Source organism: Oxyura jamaicensis, chromosome 4 (assembly GCF_011077185.1).
Source record: "Oxyura jamaicensis isolate SHBP4307 breed ruddy duck chromosome 4, BPBGC_Ojam_1.0, whole genome shotgun sequence".
In the NCBI taxonomy this organism is placed as follows: domain Eukaryota; kingdom Metazoa; phylum Chordata; class Aves; order Anseriformes; family Anatidae; genus Oxyura; species Oxyura jamaicensis.
The window spans coordinates 60,000,153-60,026,305 of record NC_048896.1 but is presented as its reverse complement, the minus strand read 5'-3'; the positions used below and the strand labels follow the sequence as shown (position 1 = coordinate 60,026,305).

Sequence of the window (26,153 nt, the reverse complement as noted above, 5' to 3'; positions counted from 1 at the left end):
GATTTATACAGATTTATTAGACTAGAGCTTCACAAACTGGAACAGGCACTTATTATAGATCTCATATTCTTCATAGTACATGCAGTCTTGGAAATATGCCTACATTTTAATTAAGACCAGGGAAAAGTCGGAAGTGCAGTGTCTTCTCTTCCTCACAATGGCAGAGTGGCATTGTGAGGCAATATCATACACTCTGAAAACAAAAAATAAAGAGTCATTATGAAAAAATTCTCATGGGGAAAAAGTAGACAAGCTGATGAGAATATCTCTAAGATGTCTTTACCTCAAGGTAATTTTTGACTTTGAAGTTAAAAAAAAAAGAAAAAAAAAAAGAAAAAAAAGTCTGTTATAAGGAAAAGACCTCCACAAATGATGTTTTTGGTTATCAATAGATATTTAAATGTTCCAACTTTTCTGTTTCTGAAGGATACATGTTAATGTCCAATTTTATTTGTCTTAGAAAAAATCTCAATATTACAATTTTTATTACCTGCAATACTGCATACTACTTAGGAAAATATTATTTCAGGTTGCTTTGGAGAGATGTCTTTTTTGAGAATGGGAAACTTCAGAGGTATAACAAAATCTTGGATGCTAGAGGTGAGATTATATATTAATTTTCAATCAATTCTTATAACACAAGACTGTTCAAGACATCACAGTGTCTAGTATTTTGCCCATTCCAATGTGCAAGGCTGCTGTCATTTTGTGAGATATTTGCAATGCTTACAATAATTCCTTTCCCTTCATTTTCTGCGAAAATGTAATTACATTCCCATAGACTAAGCTGAATAATTTATGTGCAAAATTGTGTATACCTTCAGATATTTATAGATAATTGACATTACATTCTGTGACATTATGAAGTTTTTCTTACTTATCTACTTATTTTTCATATATAGCAGAGAAAAAAAGGGCTTACACCATAGTTTCCCAGTTTTTGGTTTTGTAAAATTTCAATCCACTGAAAGAGTGTGATTAATTGTTAAATAAACTTTTTTTTTTTTTTTTTTTTCATACTGAATTTCACTCGGTTCTTTTTCTCATTCTTGTTGTATATATTTCTTTCTTTTTAGAGCTAGAGTTGCAGTCCATGTTGATTTGGTTTTAACTGCTTACTCAAGTTTTGTTTTTTATTTAACTAGAAGACTTTGTAACGAAATTCACAGTAGTTATGGGAGTGCTGAATTCTTTGAAATTAAGCCCAAATATTTGATTTTAATATTCTTTTCTTGATGGATAGATACAGTGAATGATAATTAAAAAGATTACTCTCTTTTTGTTTTAAGGTATCACTATTACCAGCTGGTATTGATTTTTTCTCAAATCTCCTATTACCTCTTCGCATTTCCATGACTTTTCAGAAATTTTGAGTAGTACTGGGAGATCATAAAATTACTGCTTTGATGTATTAGAATACATAGCTGGGATAGGTACTTTTTATAGGTTCATAAAGTACTGTCTGTTCAAATGTTTAAGGCATATTTAAAAGACTCAATTATCTAATACTCAACTTTTCAATGTAGCTTCACTATAGCCAGACACTCTGGAACATGGAGCAAGATAACAAGCAAAACATGCATTGAGAAGTTTATTCTGTAGAGTTGATAATATTTTTCCCAGTCTGAGAGCTTTTCTTACTATATTCCACATTATTTTGAGGTCCCAGTGGTCACCATAATACGCAGCAGAGAAAATGAGAAATCATCAAGTTAGTTTAAAAAAAAAAAAAGTTGAAAAATGCTCCAAAAGCACATAGGTAACACATGTTTCAAAAGTAATGTTAAATCTGACAAAAAGGCAATCAAATCTGTTAGGATGTTGATACACTTCAATTCCACTGAGAATCCGAGTTGCTATAATCTGTGCATGTTGAAGCTCGTGAACAGCAAACCACTGTATCAAAGAGGCCTACAAACAGGGTATTACAATAATCCGGACTTGATGTTATAAGAAACATGAATCAAGAGCTCAGCACCCTGTGGAGACAGTAAGCTTTAACCTTTCCCACTACTAAATTCCTGAGATGGTATTAGGTGCTTATGACTCTCAGTCTTATCATGTGTACTGAGCTGAAAACAGTAACTTTTCTGTTGACAAGATTTAAACCATGTAAGATTCTACTTACTCTACTTCAATTAAATGATCTTTAAAGCTCTCTTTTTATATTGATTAGGATTTCTCAAGCTGTCATTCATAGCTCACTCATATTTCCAGCACCAAGATCAATACAATTAGCTATTTTCCTCGCCTTTCTAGAAATGATATTTTAAAATAGAAATGACAGTAGTTTTCTAAGAATGATTTTTTCAAAACAAGGTAAAAGGCCCTTTAGAACTTTAATGCTCCTTTTTGTGTTAAGATTATAGCAGAAGAAAAGGTCCCAACACTTTAACTCCTTCCATGATGCAATCTCCGGATCACAGACCTGGAGTAGCAACCAGAACTTAATGTAGTTAGGTCAATATTAAAGAGGAAGTAGCTACAGACCTTAAAAGGATCTGTTTTCTTCCCTGAAATCATATAATCTGTGGCAGTGGGAATCTTAAATGGCATGTTTTTTTGTGTTGTATTACCAATATGATTTTACAGGGAAAAACAACAACAACAACAAACAAACAAACAAAAACATACACACAGAACATTTTATCTTCTCTGAGACATGCTGTATGTATAAGAGCCATGCACAATTGTGCAATTGCCCAGTTCCAGACATGGAAATTTAATTTTCCCTGAGCATGAGATAAAGGTTAATTCCTATTTTATTTAAGGGACAAGTTCATAGAAAATATGACAGAGAAAAGATAGAAAAAAAAAAAAGAAATAAAATTATATGAATAAAGAACAAAGGAAAACAGTCATAGACACAGATGATCCTAATTCTTGTGGAAAACATCCACATGTTCTGCTATTAGAATTAAGGACTTCCTTATCTTTCTAAACACTGATAGTGTACAGTTCTCTTCAGTTAAGTGAAAATTAAAGTAAATTTCATGTGATACTCAAGTACCTTATCAGAGTGAGAGAAAAGTGCAGTGCTTTTATGCAGTCTTATTATGTAAACATTTTTCATGTTGGAAAATGGGGGGTTGGGGGGTATTCTTGTTTGTTTATATTTTTTACTGCTAGGACCAGGAGGCCATTTTTCACAGCATTTCAGGATAATTTTTGGCCTTTTTTTTTTTTTTTTTTTTAATAGTTATGAAATTAGGAGGTTGCTGCATTGCTTATTTTGCAATTATTTTGAAAAATGGAGTGTTTGATCAGAATGACATCTTGTATTTTTTTTAACAATATTATTCTGTCTTCAAAAAATATTGAAAACTCTTTGATCAGCTCTCAAGTCAGCTTTAAAGAATACACTTAATGATCTTCTGCTATGCACCCCAAATTATATATGCTATAACTTTGGAAACTTGTATTAGATGAGATAATGACAATGGAGGGCAATGAAACCTCTCAGAAGCTGAGCTGAAGATATTTTTATTTTTATTTTACATTATTTGTTCCTCAAAAACGCACTTTCAAAATGCTGAAGTGAGAATGCAGTGCTGAAACAGTATTTTGAAATATTGAGAAATGTTTCAACAGTTGCAATAAAAGTCAAAGAAATGAAGGACTACATTCACAAAACTGCCAAAGAGTGAAAATGATAATTTCCCTCAATATCTCCTAGCTTAAGGTATTCTCCTATGAAACAGAGGACCATGTTTCAGATCTCTTTTCAGCAGTTTTTACCCATCATATGCCTCCTACCAGGAAAATTTCCTAGTCTCCTGACTATAGCATTTTCATTTTGGGGATCCAGTAGAATTGCTATTAAAGCAGCACATACAAAGTAACATCAGTGCATTTGTGAATGATTCGGTCTAGCACAAAGTCTAGTTAAAAAGCCCATCCTTCATCACTATGGTAGGTCATCTCACACAGAGGAAGGATATGAATCTAAGTTTTTTGTATTTTTAAACCTTGGGTTAAAAGGAGAGAGAGAAAACAGAGGACTCTATTCATCTTCCTTCTAGCAGCTTCATTTTTGTGATTTTAAAATTTTTTTTGTACTTTTTTATTTTTAACATGCTCAAAGATTAAATGTGCAATTTCAGGACAAGTGAAATCAGACCCACAAATATTCCTGGTAGCCTTAATTAACAAATCGCACAAGCTGTTGGTAGGAGGAAAGGACTTTTTGTACTCTCAGTGGCTATTTTAGCATTTTGCAATGGCCTGAAACCCAGGTCTACACTTTTTTAAAGTTGTTAGTACATGTAAAAGTTTGATGAGCAAGGGAACACTGCAGATGTTCCCATATGCAGGGGGAAATGTCAGCTAAGGTTTTCCTTTATGTGGTGAAAGAAGGTATGGATTCCAGTCAGAGGTGGCTAGGAAGACGTTACTGTCCTTCATCCAGTGCATATTTACAATTCAAAATTCAGCAATTCAGCTTGTTTAAGCTCTGAAGTGAAAAGAGTGATAAGAAACCTCTGTTCTTTTTTTTTTTTTTTTTTTTTTTTTTTAATGGAAAGTCAATTCAGCTAAATGAAAACCAATGACTAGTTCTGGCAACAGTGGCAAACACTGTTATATTACTTCTCTATGAAGACACTCCAGGGATATGGGAACAGTTTTCTGACACTAGTCCTAATGTACCTGAATGTGTGTGTCAAAACCAATAATAGAAAACCAAATCAAAACCAAACCAAAACAATAGCAAAAAAAACACCACCCACACACCCAACCAAAAAAAAAAAAACAAACAAAAACAAACAAACAAACAAACCCCAAACCTAAAAACTTTGACTGCATCTTGTAGTTGTTTTTTTCAGATGAATATAGCATTATGCATAATAGATGTTTTATAACAATAATGTAAATAACAGTGGAAACCAAACAGACTGCATCTTTCTAAAGTACTTTTGTGCACAAGTAAATATCACAATTACATATCATATTTGACATTAAGCCAAGAAGTACAGAGACATCCTTAGATTTAAAATGATACCACATATCTGTTTTCTAATCCCTGATATTTGGAGGTGTAGGGAAGTGCTTATAAAATCTGACATTCTTACAGTATCCGGGAAGAAGGTGCCATAATACATACAAAAACTGTAGAAAGAACACACACTTTTTGAGCAGACTTACAATATTTCTCAGCTAATTTTCAGAGAGCTTATTGTAATTAAAAGAGATTTTTACTGTACTTTTTTCTTAAAAGCAGAGTCTACACAAAGTCATAATTATAATATTAGTAAGTGATAATGGTTTTAATCTGTTATTTTCAATTCAACTCTACATAATGTGAGGTTAACCAGAAAGGGTCTTTTTATTGATGGTCCTGGAAGGATATTAAGCCCTGTAAGTTATGATACCTTCACACAGTTTTGGTACTCAGTGATAGTCCACAAGTCTTTCATTCACTCCAGTGAAAGCTGAGGGACTAGAGGACTGCATCTTGCTTTGAAAATGTCTGAATGCACCTCTCATGTTATGCACTAGAATAATTAGCTTTCAACTAAATACGTAGCTCTGTTACATTAAGTATTGTCTCTCCATGATTTAATTGTGTTGTAGGAATTAGGCTGTACAAAGATGGTTTCTTAGTTTATAGCAGAGCTGAAGGGCATTATTATCCATTGTCAGTGATGTGAGCTACTAACGGTCTGTGGTGAAAAAATTGAATTGGTAATATCTATTTACTGCAAGAAATTATTAGATTAATGCTGTAACAGCTTCTATTCATTTTCCTTTGTTCCAAATATATGCTGAATAAGAGAAAGAGAGCATAAAAGCCCCCAGAACATTAAATGCTGGGTATTTATAATGACTGTCGCTACACAGAAGCAATCAATAGGTTCTGCTGCAGCCACTCGCAGTTTCTGTGTGTTCAGGGCCTGCCCCTCTACCTTTCCTCCAGAGAAGGAGGCTCAGAAACCTACACCCAGGCTTTGCCACTATCTGTGGCAGTCTGGATTCTGAGTGCATTAGAAGCACATAGAGACACAATATAGGAGCTGATGCCTCAGGACCCACTGGAAGGTTTGCTTAATGCTAGGCACACCTAAGGAAAAGTATGCAGATTTTCCTTTTGGGGGAGGAGGAGTTCAGTTTCATTTCTTCCCCTAGACTCAGACTCTTGAAGGGAAGCTCATTTCTGATGGAGAGCAATTTCCACATCTTCTCTCTAATGAATATACAATTTTTTTGTGTGTCCAGAGTAGATTTGATATTCAGCAATTATGTATTTTTTATTTTTTGTCATCTTCCAATAGGGAACACTGAGGTCAGAATTCAAACGGTATATAGTTAAATACAGTTCAGCTCTGCAAGAGCTACTGTTGCTGTAATACTTCAGTTGCATGGAGTTTAATTATTCTCCTGGAGAATTTGTCTTTAAAATGAACTGATGGTCTGCAAAAAATGCTACAATACACACACATTTATTCCATGTGGTTTCTGGTTTTGCTGCATAGCTGTCAAATAAATAAATACGTAAACAATTCACTGAGTTAGGAAGGGCTATCCTTAAATAAGGAAAATGATTGTAGATTGTTATTTCCAACCAGATCATTATTGTGCATTTATTCTTAACTGCCCTCTGTTATAGGTTTCATTATGCTGTCTGTTAGAAATGACAGCCTGACAGCTCTGTTGTTTCTCTGGGTCAGTTTTATCTCAGTTATTGAATACTCAAACCTCATTAACTTGCTGTGAGGCCTCCAGAACTGCATGGATTGCTGTCTGCAAATATAAGTGTTTAGTAACATGTTTTACATGAATTTCATCATTCTGATGGGTATTAGGGAATAAAAAAGCATTTTAGCATGGAAAAAAAAAGGGGGGGGCTGTTAGTCCAGGTAATACAATGACTGCTTGATATGTGTATAATATTTGTGAGTGATTTTTGACATATAACACAGGTTTTGATCCATTAAAGGAACTAAATACCCTTTCAAATCATCTCCAAAATCTGGGCCTGCAGCTAGTCTGCTCCTCTTTTTGGTGCTTTACTTTAGGGCAGCTGGATTATTAGAGCACTAATCACGTCTACTGTTACTTAACAGTAGCTCATGTATGTGTCAGTAAAAATGATCTAACCTGGAAACAAATATTCTGCAATGCGATACACCTCATTCCAGAGTGTATCATGTGCCCAGACTGGTCTGTGTTTATGCTCAAGGGGATCCCAATCACTATTCTATACTCTTTTGCAATTGCTCCTAATAGTCAGCTCAACTCGGGTTTGAGAATATTTTTGAGCAATCAAAAATGTCTAGCCAAAAAGCAGTTTGCTTATTTTTGCACACTAATTTCAGGTTATGAAGAGAAATGTATGTATGCAAGGGCCGCCAGCAATCTAGCAGTTCACAGAATGTTCAATAAATATTCCTGTATTATTATTTTTTTTAAACAACTAGAAATACCACTGATGGCACTATTTGAACACTGAAGACTTCATATGTCCTCTAATGTCTTAAATATTTATGAAGGCAATATACTCTGTTGTGAGCTGAGTATTAAAAGACAACTCAGTGATCTATATGCAAAAGGTTTTTTTTAGTTAACTTTTGTGCTTCTTTTAGCCTCTTACTATTTCTATAAAGGCTGATCTAGCACTCCATTTCAGAGCTTAAGGCTGTTATATGTTTCAGATTGTTCACTGCAAGTGACTGAAAACGTGTCCAAGGGTGGCAAAGAATGAATCTGACAGTGCATTGTTTTCACTGCTGCATCAACAGAAGGAAGAAGTGAAAAATCTCCAATAAAAGCTCAGGTGAGATTTCCCAGGCTATTTGGCAAGCCCTTAGGTTCAGCCTATCCAATTGCACAACACAAAATCTTGTGGGCTGACTCCTCCCCTTTCTGCATGTCTGTATTTACCTCCTCTGCTATATACTGTAGAGAAGATATAGAAGCAAACCTTGCAGACATCTCCCTGTTAAATACTATTTGCCATTAAAGTAATTTCAAAATAAAATGCTTGAGTTTTGGGGACTGAATATATCTAAAAATATGGCAGTCTGAATCTAATGATGATGTGCATAATTACCAAATATTTTTTCTGTTACCATCATATTTGATGGTGAAAGCAGAGCCATATATGAAATTTTGATATGCCAGCATTTATTCTACCACATTTAATTTATAGCAAATATAATAGAGAGTCTTTATAGCAGAACTCTTAAACTTACATTTTGACCAATTACTTTAACAAGTATGAACTAGTGGTCTTAACCTACGTCACAAAAACTACAATAAAAGAGCACAGTTAGTATCACTCTCCTTAGGAAGAAATTATGGTGTGTGGGGGGGAGATCTGTGTGTCACTGTCTGTAATTTCTTTCCAGATCAGGAGTGAGGTGTCTTGTCAGGACAGGAAAAGAAAACTCCAGCATTTTACTGCTGAACTGTACATGTCAATGACTGTGAACAGCGTGTCAGCCTTCAAGGCTATAAATCCAGCACTTCTTCTGTTTTATAGGGAACAACCACCCATTCACATTTAGTTTCCAAGGTGATAGATATAAAAATAGTATCAAAGCTTTCAGCTAAACAAATCAAGGTATCATTGTGTGATGCTATGTAAGCGGCTCAGGTAAGTAACACTAAATCTTTTAGTGACATTCAAAAGATTTCTATCAGAGACAAGCCTGTAGCCTCATGAGTTCAGGTTTCTGCATTGCTTGAGTTTCACAGGTTAAAATGATCTAATTCATTGCTTAAAGTAGTCCAGATGCAGCACTAAGGAGACATTGAGGGTGAACACTGAGGGTGCTTGCTGAAGGTATGGCAGCACAAACTTTATGTCTGTCTCCTATAAAGTTTTGGCCTTGTGAATGAAATTGAACTTTTCATAGGTAAGCAATTTGCCTATGGCTTGGCCTTGTTTCATGCTGTTAGGTAAAATTAGGACTAAGTAGTGTAAATGCATGATGTTGTCAGATATTTCCAGTTTCTACATCTGATTATGGTGTAATCATTTAAAATTATAACAGTTACTACTTTATTTATATTAGTCATTGGCTCTTTAAATAGCACTGCTGTCATGTAAAAATATCTTCAATATTTTAGGGCAGTTATAGATGTAATGTTACAGGTGAAGTAGAAAAGTTTTCTCAACCCCATTATGCACCCAAAGAAACTGAAGCACCAACTTGTTGAAACCACTATTTTCAAATACAACACCCTTATATTAGGCATTGCAGGGTCAGATTTTTCAGATCAGAAGACCATCCACAGCTTTTATTGAATAATAAGTGCCTTCATTTGACTGAGACTATCCAGTAAAACCATTTTGAAATACTTCATTTATTCAAGAGCACATACATTTTTAGGGTACTTTTTGTGACACTTTGGAATGTATGCCAGATTTCTGATAAGAGAAATCTGTGTAAATAGAATGCTAATTAAGTACCTAAACACATCCTAATATCCATTTTATACATATGTCTCAAGAAATGAAATAAAGACTGAAATGCCTTGATAAATATATGTAGTAAAAGGCATAGACACAGCAGGACAGAAAGGCATATGGCAATATGTATGAAGAATCTTACTTGACTAAAATAAATAAATGGCATATGTACTTTAGACACCTGAGTAGGGACAGTTTAGATGAAGATGAAAGATAGGCAAATTAAAACCAAAAAATGACTGAAAATTGGTATAGGCCTCCTAGGCAAGACTTAGAAAGAAGAAGAAGATAAGGAAAGCCTATAAAAAGAATAGATCATTAATCATTGGAAATTCAATTAGTTAATATTGACTATGCTGGCAATTATGGAATTGATAAGAAAGGGTATCGCTTCCTGGAGGTAATACAACACTCTGTTCTGATACATTTTGTAGACTATCCAGTAAAAGTACAGGCTATTTTATACTTTCTCCTAATATTGCTGGGAAATAAGACAAGGATGATAAATAAGATAAAAGTTGAGAGTCATCTAAAGTCTAGTGATCACAATGTCATCAGAACTTCAAATGCCCTTGAGGTTATAAATGTGAAAGGCAATATCTCAAAACCACTGGACTTTAAAATATAAATAAATAAAAATAGAGAGTGAGTGAATGTGGAATGAGTTGAAAAAAAGTTGATTAAAATCAATTTCAGTTTCAGGAATTTAGTATGAAAAACTAGCTAGATAGCAGAGAGGCAGCCCTGAGAGCTGGCCCTCAAGAGACCTTGTTTCATGAGAAACTGCTAGATTTTTATTCTCCTTGATGGTGGATACCGGGTGTATTTTAGAAATAATTTGTGTGGTCTCTTGGGAAATATACCAGCCATACAATTCTTTCTCATGAAAAGCCTTGTCTGTTGCTTCAGAAGATCCTGTTTACTTACACGGATGCCTGAAAATGAGATGTTTTAATAATAGTTCAGAGGGAGCAGATTACAATAAAGATTTTTACTTCTAGAAAAGAAGCAAGAAGAAAGATGTATTTGCTAAAAATGCTAATGACTTTGCATACATTCCTGTTAGAATAAGATTAATTTCATGGTCACAAAAACAGCACTGCAGCACTGCAACTATCTTGAGTTACATGACATGAATGGGTTGATAAGAGGAAAGCAGTAAGCTAAGTACATCACTGAAGGCAAGAGGGGGTTCTACTAAAAAAAAAAAAAAAAAAAAAAAAAAAGTATAATCTCAGAATTTCATAGGACAAAGAAGGGAGGTATTTGCTAGGACTAAATTAAAAACAGTGTTTGTTGCCATTTTTTCTTTTACTTAGTAGCTTTCATCTTCTCTGGTCTTGCTAATAGCTACCCCTCAGGAATGTGAAATCTGCTAGAGTGCAGGTGGTAGAGTCAAAATTCTCTTTTTTTCTTTCAGAAAGACAACCATAACGAGCAAAGACATTTGGTCTGCCCACCTTTTAAGACAATAATTCCCAGTGTTACAATCTGCATATGATCAATAGCTTGGTGGCTAAAGTACTGTCATGAAACACAGGAAAATTCACTACTGTGGATGAAGGAATTGAACTCTAAAGCCTCTTGTTCTGAGTGAATGAATTCTTGGATCACTGGGCTATTGAACAGAAATAGCAAGGATTCATTTTCAGAGATTCAAGAAATTCTATGAAAGGAGCTTTATCTTTCTTACAAAGTGAAATGAAAATTAACTTTAAAACAAAATTTATTTTTATATAACATGCATTTTTTTCCCATTTATGTTTGGTACTTATATTTAGGAAATGGTAAATACACAGCATTTAATTAAAATCTTCTCTGCACCTTTTCTCCCCTTTGTTTTTTTTTTTTTAATTATTATTATTATTATTATTATTTTACTCAGCAGTTGAAGGGAATAATCCATTAATCCTCTAAATTTAGGAGTGACAACAATTGGAATCCCAAGGCACTGCTGTGGAGAATGTGGAATGGAATGAAAGTGTGACAAAGTTTTTAACTGTCTTTATATTCCAAGTTTTTTAAACATGTTCTTTACCAGTAAGACAGCTCTAAATTTTAGTTATATGATTTCCCACGCTAATAACTCTTGCTCAACTTGTTTATATACCAAAGCTTCCTGCTGTGAGCCTCGTTTGTATTTTATAATGGCTGGAACTGGAACTTTGGCCTTTTAATCTACAGTAATTTGGAAATTACATCAACTTTAGATCCTGTGTTTGACAGGACTTTAACATACACATTTTTCAAAAAGTTTGCTTTTACAATGTTCTTTACAGAAGTCTGTGCATGCTAACGAAATAAAAAGGAAGAGTAATTCAGGTATAAAGCTCAAGGAGCAAACAGCTAATCACATTTCTTTAGGGTAGACTGAAGTTTAAAGCAACATCAGTTGTAATAAGACATTGTCAAAACAGCCAAGATATTCTTAATAGCATTAAAAACATTTTAGGCTTTATGTCTAGTGAACAATACCATTACACTCTGTCTCAAGCTTGTAACATAAAATCTGAAAATATTTTTGTATTTCTTGAGTGGCTTGGGTAATGAATCACCCAGGATTATTTGTTTAAAAATGTGATTTTTTTTTTCTTCCAGAATGTTTTTTTTTTTTTTTTAAAAAAAAAATGTTTCTACAGTTTCAGTTAAATTGCAAAATCCTGCAAAAGCCATGAAATAGGCAGTTCCACCCAGAAAATATTGATTTTTACCAACAGCTATTTTAACAGTTGTATATAGAATGCCTCAGTGATGCTATATGCAAATACTGTTTATGAAACACTGTGTAATAACAGAAGTAAAGTAGCGAGTGAAATTGTTACAGCAAGAAGAGACAAGCAGACAGGAACTTTTTAAGGTTAAGCAGTACTGAAGCCTTTAAGAGACTGCTGTAAGCAAAGGAAAGGACTCCCATAAGAATATAAATATGAGCACAAGGGGAATTATTGCTAGACAAGTCACTGCTTTAAAACTGTTTGCCATGCTGTTGCAATTATTCTTGGAGGGCTTTCTGTAAGAAGAGAATTTGCAGTCAGTCAAGCTGACAGTCAAGCTCTGGGCTGAAAGAGCTAGACCTGCTCTCAACAACTTAATTTATGAAAATAAGATAAATACATTGGGCCTGTCATTTCGGGGATTCAGATGCATGGTAATAGTTAGAGGTATGCTCAGCAATGGCTTGGCTGGAGACCTATGTCTCCTCTTCATTCATCTGTGATGAGACCACAGATAAGGGAGGAGTAGCCATGTCAGTAGGTTAGTGAATCTGTTGCTCTGAGGTAGAGGCAGAGTTTTGAGTCAGATTAAACCTTCTTAGAAACGGAAAGAGTTGAGCAAAACTCTTGTGTATGTGTTTTGATGTGTCACTATCCTATTCATGTTATGCTATTTTACCAAATTGTGTTCAAACGTAGATGTAAGCATATGTCTATGGAATACTGTAAGGGAACTGTAGTACTGTGGCTTCTGAGGTTTGCAGTATTCAGCACAGTCTGCCAACTTCTGATGCATTTCACTGCTGATTTTTGGGTTTGGCTAAATCTCAGACTCCTTTTCTGGAGGTCATCTGGAGGTAATTCTCTGTCCTGGTAGGGAATACGATCATTTCCATGACTGAATTTTTGTCAGGAGAAGCAGAGGTATACAGAATACAATGAGTAAATGAGTAAAATTAGAATGGGACAGCAGATTGGGAAGAATTTAACAAATTCAGAACTCCACTGAAGTCTTAGATTTAGCATTTCTACAGGCTTCTACAGGCCTGTACAAGACTTCTACAGGCAACACCATCAATGCTTAGTCTATTGAACCTTGTGCTGATTCTTGAGTCAAGGTCCATGACCCAAGATTCAGTGAAAGATGATGTGCCTGACACAAGTGGCCATGCTGCAATTAGTATAGCTAAACCAGCTTATGGCCAGGATAATGATGTCCTTTTACCAGGATTTGGTAACAAAATCTATATAGTTTTCAATCTCCAATCTGAAAAAAAAAAGTATAGACAGAAAGAAGGAAGAAAAATAATAAAATGAATGGTTATAGCAGAGAAACTTCTCAGTGATTTTGGCTTTGAATAGTTGCCTTACAACTTTATACCCATTTATCACATCAAATTAATTTTGCAAATTAACCTGTGATACTACAGAATATGGATTATCTCAATTATGGAAATGTGGTTTTCATTAGTATTCCATTATTATACCATCCCACTTATGACTTTGTAGTAATAAGTGCAGGGCTTAACTTTCACTGATATTATCAAACCCCAAATCACTTATTCTGCTCCACATCATTTTATAGAAGCTGTTAGGTGCACCTACTTAGAACTTATACTAAAGTTAAATAATATTTCAGAGAGAGATACTTTATTTCTGGAAAAAAAATGAATGTGTAGAAATTATGAATTGATGGTGTCTAGATGCTATGGTGATAGGTCTCTCATAAAGGTTTATTTAATTGTAACAGTGAGCTTTGGTGTAAGAAATGATAATAGTATTATTTCCCTCTGCATAGCATGGAATATTGACTATTTACTTTGGATAATCTGACTGTTAGTTTTCAAGTATTCACTACTCACTAGGACCTTCCTTGATGCTTTCAGTTTCTTCTTGCAAAAGTTAATCACAAGGCTATGCCATTTTTTCTAGCCAGGGAATGCCAACACAGGTGAATGCAATAGCATGCAGCTTAACTGATGAGTGCTTAGTGGAAACAGAAAAAAATAAAAAGGCATATTGTCCTTGCTAAGTGGCATGAGATGATATTACTATTCTGCTTCCAGTCCCTGGGCTATCTAGCATTGTACAGCATTGTGCTATGTACACAAATTATGGTTTCTGGGAGGGGAGAGTGAAAAAGAGAGGGAACAGAGAGATCTTTTGTTTTAGACCAACTGACTATGGTCATGAAATAGAGTCAAGAGTCATAGCTGTTGCAATATCAGTAAGTGTGTGTGGATTTATCAAAGGTTTGAATTTCTTAGGGACTGTTTCTAGCAGATTCCAAGTTTACCCAATTCACCTCAATATTACTCATTCTTTCATAGTCTTCAGTATTCACTGAAGCTTCCTCACCCTGACTTTTTGCTGTGGGATTGTCCAGGTGCACAAATGTTGACTATAACAGCTTAAAATATTTACAGGCAGTTGAACACCCATTATGAGTGCTCATTGAAAGAGATCACATGGCTTTTGAAAAAAATTGTGCATAGAGGCAGCCAGAACTGTATTTTTAACTATGGTCAGGGCACGATAGTCATTTTAAGAACCTAAATTTGAGAAAGTAGTCACTGGCACCAGAGGAATAGCAGTCATCTTTACAGCAGGCGATTAACATGTGTGACTCTGGAATCCTCTCTGGGTTTATGTGATAGAACACTGAGACGCTGATTGCACTGCTTTTCTCCCACAAAATGTAGCTTCCCTTTGATTCTGAGGAAATTCCTAACTCCCTGTTTGATTCTAAGGTCCTGCAAAAATCCTCAAGAGAGGTAAGCAGAGGTCCCTGTATGTTGGGTCTGTCACAGTTTTCTTATAACAGCTCTATTATGGATAATTCCCTGGAAGTCAACTGTAAAGCTCAGCAGGTCCCCTCCTGATATCCTTCACATTTGGATAATTAACTGAGCTGTTTGAACAACAGAAACTTTATAATGTTCAGCAGTGGGAGTCTTGCAGCTGATCAGCTTTACCTTCATCAGCACTTGTCATTTTAACACTTGAAGGGTAATGTTTCATGATGAATATAATCTTCAAGTGGGAGAAGAAAAGATTTAAAATGTACAGGAAAATAAAGGCCTCAATAAATTTATTATGCAGACTGTAATACTCCTTGCGCTGTGTTGCTCATGTACTCTGTGTTGCTGTCTAAGAGGGATTTAGTCAACCTTGTATCTGTACAAAATAGGCTTTGCTTGATTGCAAGGAAAAAACAAGTAACGAATCCTCACGGAAACTCATCCTCGACATCCTGAGAAATAGCAAGCATAAAACCTTCATGCTGATCACAGCAGTCTTTTCCAGACAAAACTTAATTTGTTTAGAGACAGTAAAATGAAATATGCCCTAGCTTCTTATTTTTTGTTCAATTCATCTGATAGTTAAAAATGATTCAAGTACCAAGCCTTTCAGTGGAGCTTAAAGGAGCAGTGTGGTCAGGATCTACTGAAATGGGGTAATGGTACAACTAACTTCCTGGGTAGAGGGAGATCTTCCAGCAAACCAAAAGTAATGTCTGAGAATCTTCTAGAAAAAAAGATCTTATAGGGAAATGTCCCCTTGTTCCTTTCCCTACATGATCTCATGCCTCTCATTCCCATTCACGAAGTATTCTCTTTTTTTTTTTTTTTTTTTTACTGTCCAATGTATGGTTAGGATTCAAATCAGTCTCCAACAGTACGATTAGTAACTATTTTCCATTTCTAAATTTTTTCTCTTTGAAAATAAACAGAGCTTGGGAAACTTCTTGGCAATTATCTCCTCTTTACTTAAAAAAAAAAAAAAAAGGGCCTGCCTTCCTTCCTTCCTTCCTAGAGAGTGTAAAGATGCAGCTATTGTTTCACACAATCTGTCACCAGGAAGATTGTCCTAGGCAAAAATCAAAAATGCTAAACTGTTATAAGGAATTCAAAGAATTCAAAACCTTAAAGAGTTCAAAGCTCAAAAAGTTCTACTTGAGAGGCTACTGAATCTAAAAAATAAGGAACATTATTGCATTGGTCAGATAGAGTCCAATGATCATAGTAAAGTTTGCCCCCATATTTTTGGACTGAATTTGGTTCATAATAATTAAATAATTGGTTATTTAAGCCTTCCCCACACCTCCATTTTTTTTTTTTGTCTAACCTCTACTAATTAAAGAAATCTACATTTTATAATTATTTTAGACTGTGTGACATTTATTTATTAACCAACTGCCATAAAGACTATTTGAAATTAAGAGGGGTTTGTAAATCATGATGCATTATTTAATGTCCTGAAAGATAGTTGGGATAATTATCAGTTATAGTTAGGTATTATTGTTGTGATGGCTAAACATGAGTGGAATGAGAAATGTGGTTTAAAATTCAGCCAAAATGACATATGCACAGTGGTTAGAAATACCAACATTTCTTAAAGTAGTTTAACTTAATTTTAATGAACTACAAAGCAAATCTTCAAAGATTTATTCATTACTTCTTAAGTTTCCAGATGCATAGAGGCCTAAAGAACATAAATATAATCTGACAGAATACTGCAGATTAAAAAAAAAAAAAAAAAAAAAAAAGTTAATTTTCTCTATGCCATGATCTCTTATTATAGCCTAGTTATGAACTTTTATGTGAATGAATATGTAAGTAGATGCATTGGTTCCCATAAGAGTTGTACTGATGAGGTTAAGATGCACTGTTTTCAGGTCAGGTTAATGTTTGTCTTTTGAAAAGAATTGTTCAGCGCCTTTTTTTTTTTTTCCCTCACTTGGTTAACAGCAAGCACAATAAATATTGTGTTATATGAGAATGACTGATAACAGAGAGGCTGTTTGTTTTAAGCCATTCTTCTTAGCACAAAATAGACAGCTTTCTATAAGATAAGTAGAATGCTTTTTCAGTTAAAAAGGTTCCAGTTTTTCTAGGTCTTTACACTCCTCTGAGATGTAAACCTGTTCTTTAACAATACAAGCAATGTCTAGGCTTGTTAGCGTAGCCTCCCATGATAATATTTCTTTATCCTAATAAAGTGAAAAAATATGTAGTATAATAATTCACTCTGCAACCAGGTTAACTTAAATATTTTATTAAGTTAGGGGCCTGTAGCAGCAGTTAGATAAAGCAAAATTCAGTGTTAACCGTATCAGGATTTTCTCTGACACCTTTCCCATATTGCTTTACATATTTTTTCATAATACTTAAAAAATATTTCTCCCAAGTGTCACTGTGATCTCTTTCTTATAAATGTCTTGTGCTAGAATTGCCCCTGCAATGTACAACTCTACAAACGAAAAAATAATATACTGAACAGCTTCAATCACCTACTATAGCTCAGATAAGCCAATATTAAAACACATTTATGCATGAACAACTAATAACTAATAATTGAAAGAAATTACATGTAGCCCTAGAAACCATTTCTTAATTGTAACTCATTAAAATAAATTATGGTATATTATCCCAATTACAATGCTGAAAATAGAATTTAGCAGCAGTTGTTCTGTCACTTTACCCTTCATTTTATATTTTTATGGCAGATATGTTTTGAAAATAATTTCTCCTAATCAGATGGTGTTATATATTACCAGCTAGTAGCTACACCTCCTTGCAAGCTTATCCTTAGAGAGGCATTGGGTTAAGCATTAAAACTTACACTCATTAGAGCTAATTGAATGTTATTGGTGTGAACATGAAGAGTTGTTGCGGTGGTTCAAACAACATATTATATAGATACTTATAATTGCATAGCTTTCTCTTGATATATTTATTGTAGGCCATGCAGTATTATTCTAGAAAGCTGATGTTAAAAATTTGATTGAACCTAGATGTAAGCTAAGTAGAAAATGCTTCATTTGTCATTATTAGAGCCAGGCTTCCTTCATTCAGCAAATGGGGCTTTTGCAATGACACCTTTAACACTAAATATAAAACTGCACTGAACTTTCCAAATGCTGTCTAATCATTCATATACTCTGTGTGAACATTGCCTTTGATATAAAATCAACTATTGGGAACCTCAGTGCTATTCCCGAGCATCATCAATTGATTGCTTTGCTTGAGACCAGGGACACCCAGCAAAGGACCCAAAGGAGAGCAAGCCAAATAGGGAGCAGTTTGAGACTCCACAGTTCCCAGAAGTTATGGGTGGTAAGACTTTCCGGATTTGTCTTATTTAATGAGAAGGATTAGACATTTGCTTGAATTCAGTAATCCACGACGACTGCAATGTAAAACCTCTGGTTCTCTTGCAGTGCAGTTACAATGTACCACCTACTTGCTCTTTGTTTTTAAAACCAACATCTTTGGAGCAAATACAATAAACAGGAAAAATCCTATTTCAGCCTAATCTGAAATTAAATTAATGATGTCAATTATGATACTGGTGTTTCAAGAATATGATTTTAATGTTATTTTCTAATCCTCATGGCTTCATTCTTGTCTTATAATAATTCTGCTATCCAAGTTGACTCTGTAAAGTATAAATGTAGCTTAAGGTTTGGAGAGGTCTATAGTGTGCAGTGGAATTAGTGAATTTTCTGAAGTAACATCAGAAAATGACCTGACAGAAAATATGACTGAAAATCTAACAGTTTATGGACAAGCTTCTTCTTCAATAAACTTATTTATATTTATTAAATAGCATTTGGCACCTACAGAAATGGCTATAAAATTGGTACAATGGGTTTCCAGAACAGCTGCTAGGTGGGTGGATTTGGGGATTTTGGCAGATTGCTGTCCTGTTCCCTTTTGCCATGATCTCTACTTATTATCAGCATGATTGCATTACTGACTCTGGCCTTCCAAGTGTTTGGAGGCTAATAACCTAAATGTTATTCTCCTCTCACCCCAGCTTGAAATAGATGTCTCCTTTCAGCTGTTAAAAGAATGTGTGTCCTTCAGGAATATGTGAAATACAATTAGTGCTTGTCAAGGGAAGGAAAAGGAGAAAGGGGACTGATCCAGTGCACATTGCAAATGAAACTGAAAGTCAGAGACATTTGGTTAGGCCTAGGAAACATAAAAGCTACAAAATAATTTCTATTTTCAGTGACATTATTGTAAACTAGGAGCTGTCTTGTCTTGTTTCTGCTTTCTCTGGAGGAGTGCTGTACTACATAACTGAACAAGTGTTTTTTGTAAGTTGAACTTTAGAGACTTTGTAGAACAAAATCTCTGTCTTTTTGCCTCACTTATTGTTTTTCTGAGGGGTTGCTACAAAAGGAAGAAAAAGGCTTCATGCCAGGAACTCTCTGTCATTTTAGTTATCTCCTTCCATCCATAATACTTATAGACTGAAATAAAATGTAGATTAAAAGAACTGACACTATTAGATGAACTCCCTCAATCTCTGGTTTACTTGTGTTTTCCTGGAAGAAAAGAAAAAAAAAAAGCCAAAAAAAAAGCCAAAAAAAAAAAGAAGCCAGCATGGTTGTTTATTTTAAAAATGATTCCTTTTTTGTTTTACTTGTGTTCACTACAGATTACTGGGACTGAAAAGTGAAGGCCTGGGAAGAAAAGGAGGAGCCAGGAAAAACACTGGAAAGAAAAAGAGAAGAAATGAGAAGAAATCAAGAGCAGCGTATGCTAAGAAGCTGAGGTAACCAGAAGCATCATGAGTGCATCTATATGGATGTGAATTATTAAAATAGCTCCTTTCCCTCTCAGAAATATCTCCAAACTTTCAGCTAAATTAATACATTCAACCACTGAAATATTAGAAATTATCATAATTAAAAATTAAAGTTGCTCTTCAGCTGCATCATCTCTGGTGTCTATGCTGTATGGTATGCTCTTTAATTATGCTGTATCTTGCTAACTTTTACTACAAATTCGGTATCTCATCTAATTGAATAAAGATCACAGGATGGTTGCTGTTCAATCTTTTCATTCAGGATGATGAAGATACTAAATTATATTTTGCTCTGAATTTCCATGATTTCTATTGCTGTTCATGTTCCATATCTATTCATTATTATGTTGCTATTCATGTTCTTGAATGAGAGTCTGAGGCTCAGAATGACTGAGGCTCGAACTATAAGATTTCCACTGATTGTAGAAATTTGGTCTGAGGCATGCAGGATCTGAATTTTTAGGCACACCAGGTCTTGCTTATGACCTTTCAGCCAAATCTGGCCTTCTGAACAGTCAAGTCACCTGTCTCTTCTGTGGGAGAGACAACAGTTGTTTGAGTACAAAATGCAATGTAAATAACCTTTATAATATAAATATCCTTTATAATATAAATATCCTTTCTCCACATCTGGTTATAGTCCAGTGAGTAGGGGGGAAACAGCTGCTGAGCACATAAACATTTCCTAACTGTAAATGATGACCTCCATTTCACCTTGTATACATGCAAAAGGATGACTTTGACTCCACATTCCCTCAGTTGTTGGCATTGTTGCTTGCCCAAGCAGTCATACACAAGTTACTGTAAATAAAGCTTTTGCAGAGAGGTACTCTTCTCTATTTTTCCTCCCTTTATTTTGAAAATTTCCATGCTTTTCCAAGAGAAGTGGCTGTTAGGTCCTCAGATCTGAAATAACTGGCTGCTGAGTTTGACTCATGCCGTTTTAGCAAAGTCAGAATTTTAGGTCATCATTTATGCATTCAGAATGCAAATACTTTTGATTTAGTTATATCTACTGGTCTCCAGTCCTTTAAAAAGCCATACCACAAATTACTGGAGATCCAAGTGGCCTGTTGTGGTTTAACCCGGCCGGCAGCTAAACACCACACAGCCATTCGCTCACCCTCCCCCCTCCCTCTCTGGGATGGGGGAGAGAAACGGGAAAGTGAAGCCTGTGAGTTGAGATAAAGACAGTTTATTAAGATAGAAAATAATAATGATAATAATAATAATATGTACAAACAAGTGATGCACAATGCAATTGCTCACCACCCGCTGACCGATGCCCAGCCCAACCCCGAGCAGCCGGCCCCCCCACCCCGGCTAGCCACCCCTATATATTGGCGTGACGTCAGATGGTATGGAATACCCCTTTGGCCAGTTTGGGTCAGCTGTCCTGGGTCTGTCCCCTCCCAGCTCTTGCTGCACCCCCAGCCTGCCCGCTGGCAGGACAGAATGAGAAGCTGAAAAGTCCTTGGCTTAGTATAAGCAGTGCTCTGCAGCAATTAAAACATCAGCATGTTATCAGCACTCTTCTCATCCTAATCCAAAACATAGCACCCTACCAGCTACTAGGAGGAAAAATAACTGTCCTAACTGAAACCAGGACATGGCCCCTAGAGGAACAGTGTGATTTAAATTAATTCTCTGAACCTCAGAATAATGGTATGTTGAAGAGAACACAAACATGAAAAATATATTTTTTTTCAATATGGTACTTAGTTGCTGGTTAACCAGAAGTTAATTCATTCTTTGTCCTGACAACTATGCCCAATAATCCAATACTGAATTCCTCTAGCACATCACACTCTCATATGCTGTTCTCTCATATGTTCCATTCAGGTCAGAGACTGAATACAAAGAAATGTTTCTCATTTCATTTAAAAATTGTTACACATTGCTGCGATGGGGGGGATGGGGGGGTGGTGGAGGAGGTGGAAGTGTGATGCCAGTTTAATGGGTAAGGAATCATTTATGTTTCTAGTATTGCTAATTGAATATATTAATTGACATACTCTATTCTAGTACAAATGAACACAGCTCGGGAGATTTAGAATAAAATATATGGAACGGGTTGCCCAGGGTAGCAGTGATGTCACCATCCATAGGGTTGTTTAAGGAAAGGTTGGACCTGGTACTTAGGGACTTGGTTTAGTGGGTGACATTGGTAGTAGGGTGAGGTTGGACCAGGTGATCTTGAAGGTCTCTTCCAACCTTAATGATTCTATGATTCTATGATTCTATATTTCAAAATTACTCAGTACTTATCCCCAGATTGAATTGCTGCAGAAATGAGATTGAACAGTTATCTGCAAATTTATCTTCAACTCTGTCTTCATATAGCCTGTATAGGATGAATTCAACCATTCAGAATACCAGTTTTAAAGCTAGAATTTGCTTTTTTACTATGGGTTGCAAGTAGCATGTTCTATAGCAGCCAAATAGCCAAATACAAGCCTCAGTGGGCAGTGGTACTTGTGTTTGTAGCCCTTGGGTTTGAAGAGAAGAAAAAGAAAGACCTCTGTGACTTTAATTGCTGTTAGAAGAATGTCCCATTTCTATTAGATAATTCCATGGGTTTAGATAGAAAATCAGAGAAAGTAAAATACCTTTTTTTTTTTTTTCCTTCCCTCCCTCTCCTTTTTAACATAACTCCTTGTACAGTTACTTTATAACCAATAGATATTTGGCTAAATTAGGATGAAGTAAACAAAATTCTGTAGGACTGAAAACCAAGAGTTTATCGAAGCAATAACTTTATCAGTACCCACTGAGAGAATTGCATAGTCTTACTAATACAGAGATATCGTGGAAAGGGAGAAGGATCCATATGGAAAATATCTGTCTGCATGAATAAAAAAGGACAGTTATTTTTAGCAGTGGAAACACTGGAAGCATGTTACAGTATAACTCAAATTGCACTGTGGGTTTAAGTTAGTATTAAAGCAAATGTAAATTGTATTCTCTGTAAATTGTCCTACTCTGTGTCCAAGAAAACCACAACACACCGTTGATCTTACACTAGAGCCACTCTTTCATCTCCTCTTTACTAGCTAGCAGAGATTGTGATTTTACACTGCTGCCATCAAGAGACTTTTCCCCTTCAATAACAGTGAAATTCTAGTTGTTCAAAATACACTGACTTCATATTATCAGTATCTCTGTAGGTAAGTTCTGTCATCTTCCACAGGGCAAGAGTGTAACTTGCCTTCTTTTACTCACATTCCTTTTGTACAGGAGCTTTGCCACACACAAATTTTCCTGCTGCTGCTGTTTATCAGAGACTATTTTGAAAACAACACCAAAAAAAAGACAAAAAAAACTTTTTATTTATTTTTTTTTTCCAAATGATGTTTCAAATAAAACATAAAAAACATAAAAAGTAAGCATAAAAAAAGAAAGTCAAACTCCTTTATAATCTTTCTGCAATAGACATATAATGGCTTTTATCATTTTAATACTGGAAAACAAATGTTACTATTACTGTAACCTGAATTTAACCTCATGACACTACTCTGAGGGATAAATATATAATTATTTCCATTTACCAGTGGTAGCCTGAAGCATAGATGGATTTTTGTGTTTGGCCCAAGGTCATGTAGAAATTCTGTAGTAGAAGTATAATTACAGGCAAGATATGAGTGCTAGTCTAATAATTATTAGCTATCCTTTCTATGCCATTAATGGTAATGGGAAGCCTTTATACTCACCTAGGAGAACACTAGGCTGAAGAAATGTTTTTTTCCAACCATGATAGAAAAGAATCTGGTGCATTCTGTGAGGATTCCTCTTGGCCTTAGCTAAACTGGGTTTAACCTCGGTAATAAAAAAAACAAAGAGGTTGCTAAATGAAATTCTGCTTTCCATAGCACCTGTACAATTAGCATTGTGAGGTACCATCTTTCTGGCACGTCAGTATTCTGGGCCAAATGTATTCTGTTTAAAAATAGAGAGGTACTGGCTTCACCTGGCCTTTGAAGTCTGTTCTAGACACAAAACGTCTGTCTGGTTACCAGTGGTCTATGCATCAGCAAGGACAGAGATTATCTGTATATTTGCTGTAGTCAGCTAATCTTTTCATGGTCCACAAAAGGTAGAAGGACTTCTTGCTCTTCGGAAGGATAAGAACAAAAGAAAACAAGACAGCTGATTAGTCAGAGTGTCATAAAGATATGGCAGTAGATGAGGTCAAAGAAGGAGATATGTCATTCTTTTGTTTTCTGTTTCTGTTTGTCTATTTTCTGTAGTGGAACAATGCTTTCAAGGCTTTACATTGCCAGAACTGACAGAGTGCATGGGGACACTTTTCCAATCTTGCTTAATTTATTCTACAATATGCAGTTACTTCTATGAGGTCCTACTAAGAAAAGGACTGAGCTACAAAATGTGTAAGTTTTCAGTGCTTACGCTTTTGACACCTGGATTATCCATAAAAAATAAACATTTCATATGCCTAAAATATAGATAGATTCAGCAGGGATGTCACAAAAGAAATCAGAACTTCAATTAAAATTTTATAAGAAAATAAAATCAGTCTTAGATTGGCAAAATATTTATTTGAAGCTTCACTATGTTACTTAAAAAAAAAAAAAATCTGTGAAGTCTCTATATATCACAGGAATCTTGTTGTATTGCAAAAGATTGCCACTTACATGGAAAAGAGATCTTTTATTCCAATGCAGCAAGTGATGTGGTTCCACTAGCAGATACTGTACGTGAAAACATCTCTATAAGATCTTTGTAAGATGGAAGGGAGTATTAAGGGGTGTGGTTTGTGAGTGTGTGTTTTTTTCTGTTGTTCCAGTGACATGTCATTGAAGTTTATCACTCTGCTAAAACGTCTCACTCTATGTAATTTGATAGTGGTAGCAAAGAGAGGACCAAGATGGTTTTGTAAGACATATGTTATGCTCTAAATAAAGGTTTTTGTAATCTGACTGCTAACAAAGCTCCACGACTTGCTGACTCCAAAGAAATATATATATATATATTTCTATATATATTTCTATATATGTATGGTATAGTAATGCCACCCAATAGATGGCAGTATAATCTTTATAATAAAGGAGTTTTTTAGTGAGTACAGAGACATTTGGGATGAATTTCAGTTTCTGGCTGCCAATTGACAAAAGAAATATGGGAGCTTTTGTTTTAAAAAGTGGCGCTATAGGAAAACATAGCAGAGTGCATCGTTTTCTAATAGGACTTCTGTCAGTTCTACTTAATGCAATCACAATTTTGTTCCTTGGGCATGTTGTTATTCTCACTAATCAGGATTTAAAAGTACAGCTTGAATAGTTCCAAATGATCATTGATACTTGACTATAAAAGACTTTGTTTCTTTTTATTGAACAAAAGCTTAGAAAGGGGAAATTCCAACTCTGTAATTAGAGTTAGAAATACATATGAAGATAATGTAGATGCATGTGTACACACGTGCACACACAACTGTGCAGTCTTCAGGTTGTCAAATAAAAACAAACAAACAAAAAAAAAAAAAACAAAAAAAAGCCTTTCCTCTAGGAAAATTTTTTTCTAAATATACTGTTGCTGCATAGCCATTATTTTGAAAAGAATGATGAACAGAACTGCATAGGAAAACAAATTCTCTTGCTAGAAAAGATGAACCCATGTCAGTCTGCATTCTTGACATTAGGGGAATATGAACACTAGAAACATGAACACTAGAAATGGGAGTACTTCAAGATAAGAGATATCTCCATTCATGAATAATTTATAGCTTTGAGAACAATTATTTCCTAATTTGAGGGAAAACTGAATGTTAAGTGATGGATTGCAAATTTTATTTGAAGAAAATATTTACTTCAAGCTTTCTGTTGATTCTGATCGCCAGTCCTATATTTACAGCAAGAAAGATATCCTATATGGGAATAAAAAGAAAGGCAGTTCTGTGATCACTTTTTGGATAATCCCCTTTCTCTCAGAATGAAAACGTTAATAGTTCACTAGGTGGTTTATCTTATGTAAATATTATGGGTGCTTCTAATTTTGGATTCAGGAAATAACTGAACATGATTATCAGAAATACCACACCACACACACATACAGACCAGGGTAGGACAATTTTCTCAGTATTAACTAACTAGCTTACATAATACAGACTGCAGGTAAAATACTCCATTCTTGCCACCCATTCTTCTGGATATACATATTGCACTTCAAATAAATCACTCTATATGTGTATATCTGTATTTATACATGTTTCTTTATGGTTGCTAAAATAGAACAGCAGTTTTGAAAGACAGTAAAAAAATGAAACTTCAATTTGAAAATTATATTACCCTCTATCAGATAAGAAAAGCTTTCTTTCCAGCATATCTTGTAATATTTCATGTCCTTCTCCCACTGAAATGCCTTGACTTTCATCAGGGCATTTTGAATTAAGCAGAGAAACCCCTACGTAC

At 35.0% G+C, this 26,153-nt stretch overlaps 2 long non-coding RNA genes across 3 annotated transcripts in view; one reads left to right on the top strand and one right to left on the bottom strand.

Annotated features, from left to right (window-relative positions):
• The window catches only part of LOC118166914, a 313,441-nt gene that overhangs the window by 4,747 nt on the left and 282,541 nt on the right, over positions 1 to 26,153 (top strand). Inside the window, exons 2-3 of the long non-coding RNA XR_004750797.1 lie at positions 7,650 to 7,771; positions 19,579 to 19,695. This is a non-coding gene — a long non-coding RNA (uncharacterized LOC118166914). The remainder of the gene's footprint in view (positions 1 to 7,649; positions 7,772 to 19,578; positions 19,696 to 26,153) is intronic.
• LOC118166915 lies at positions 1 to 26,153 on the bottom strand. Of its 2 annotated transcripts, none has more exons than XR_004750799.1 (3): positions 26,031 to 26,153; positions 25,553 to 25,609; positions 1 to 193 (listed from the first exon to the last, which is right to left on the bottom strand). It is a non-coding gene; the product is annotated as an uncharacterized LOC118166915 (long non-coding RNA). The 2 variants fall into 2 exon arrangements; XR_004750800.1 differs by lacking the exon at positions 1 to 193 and adding an exon at positions 1,717 to 2,428.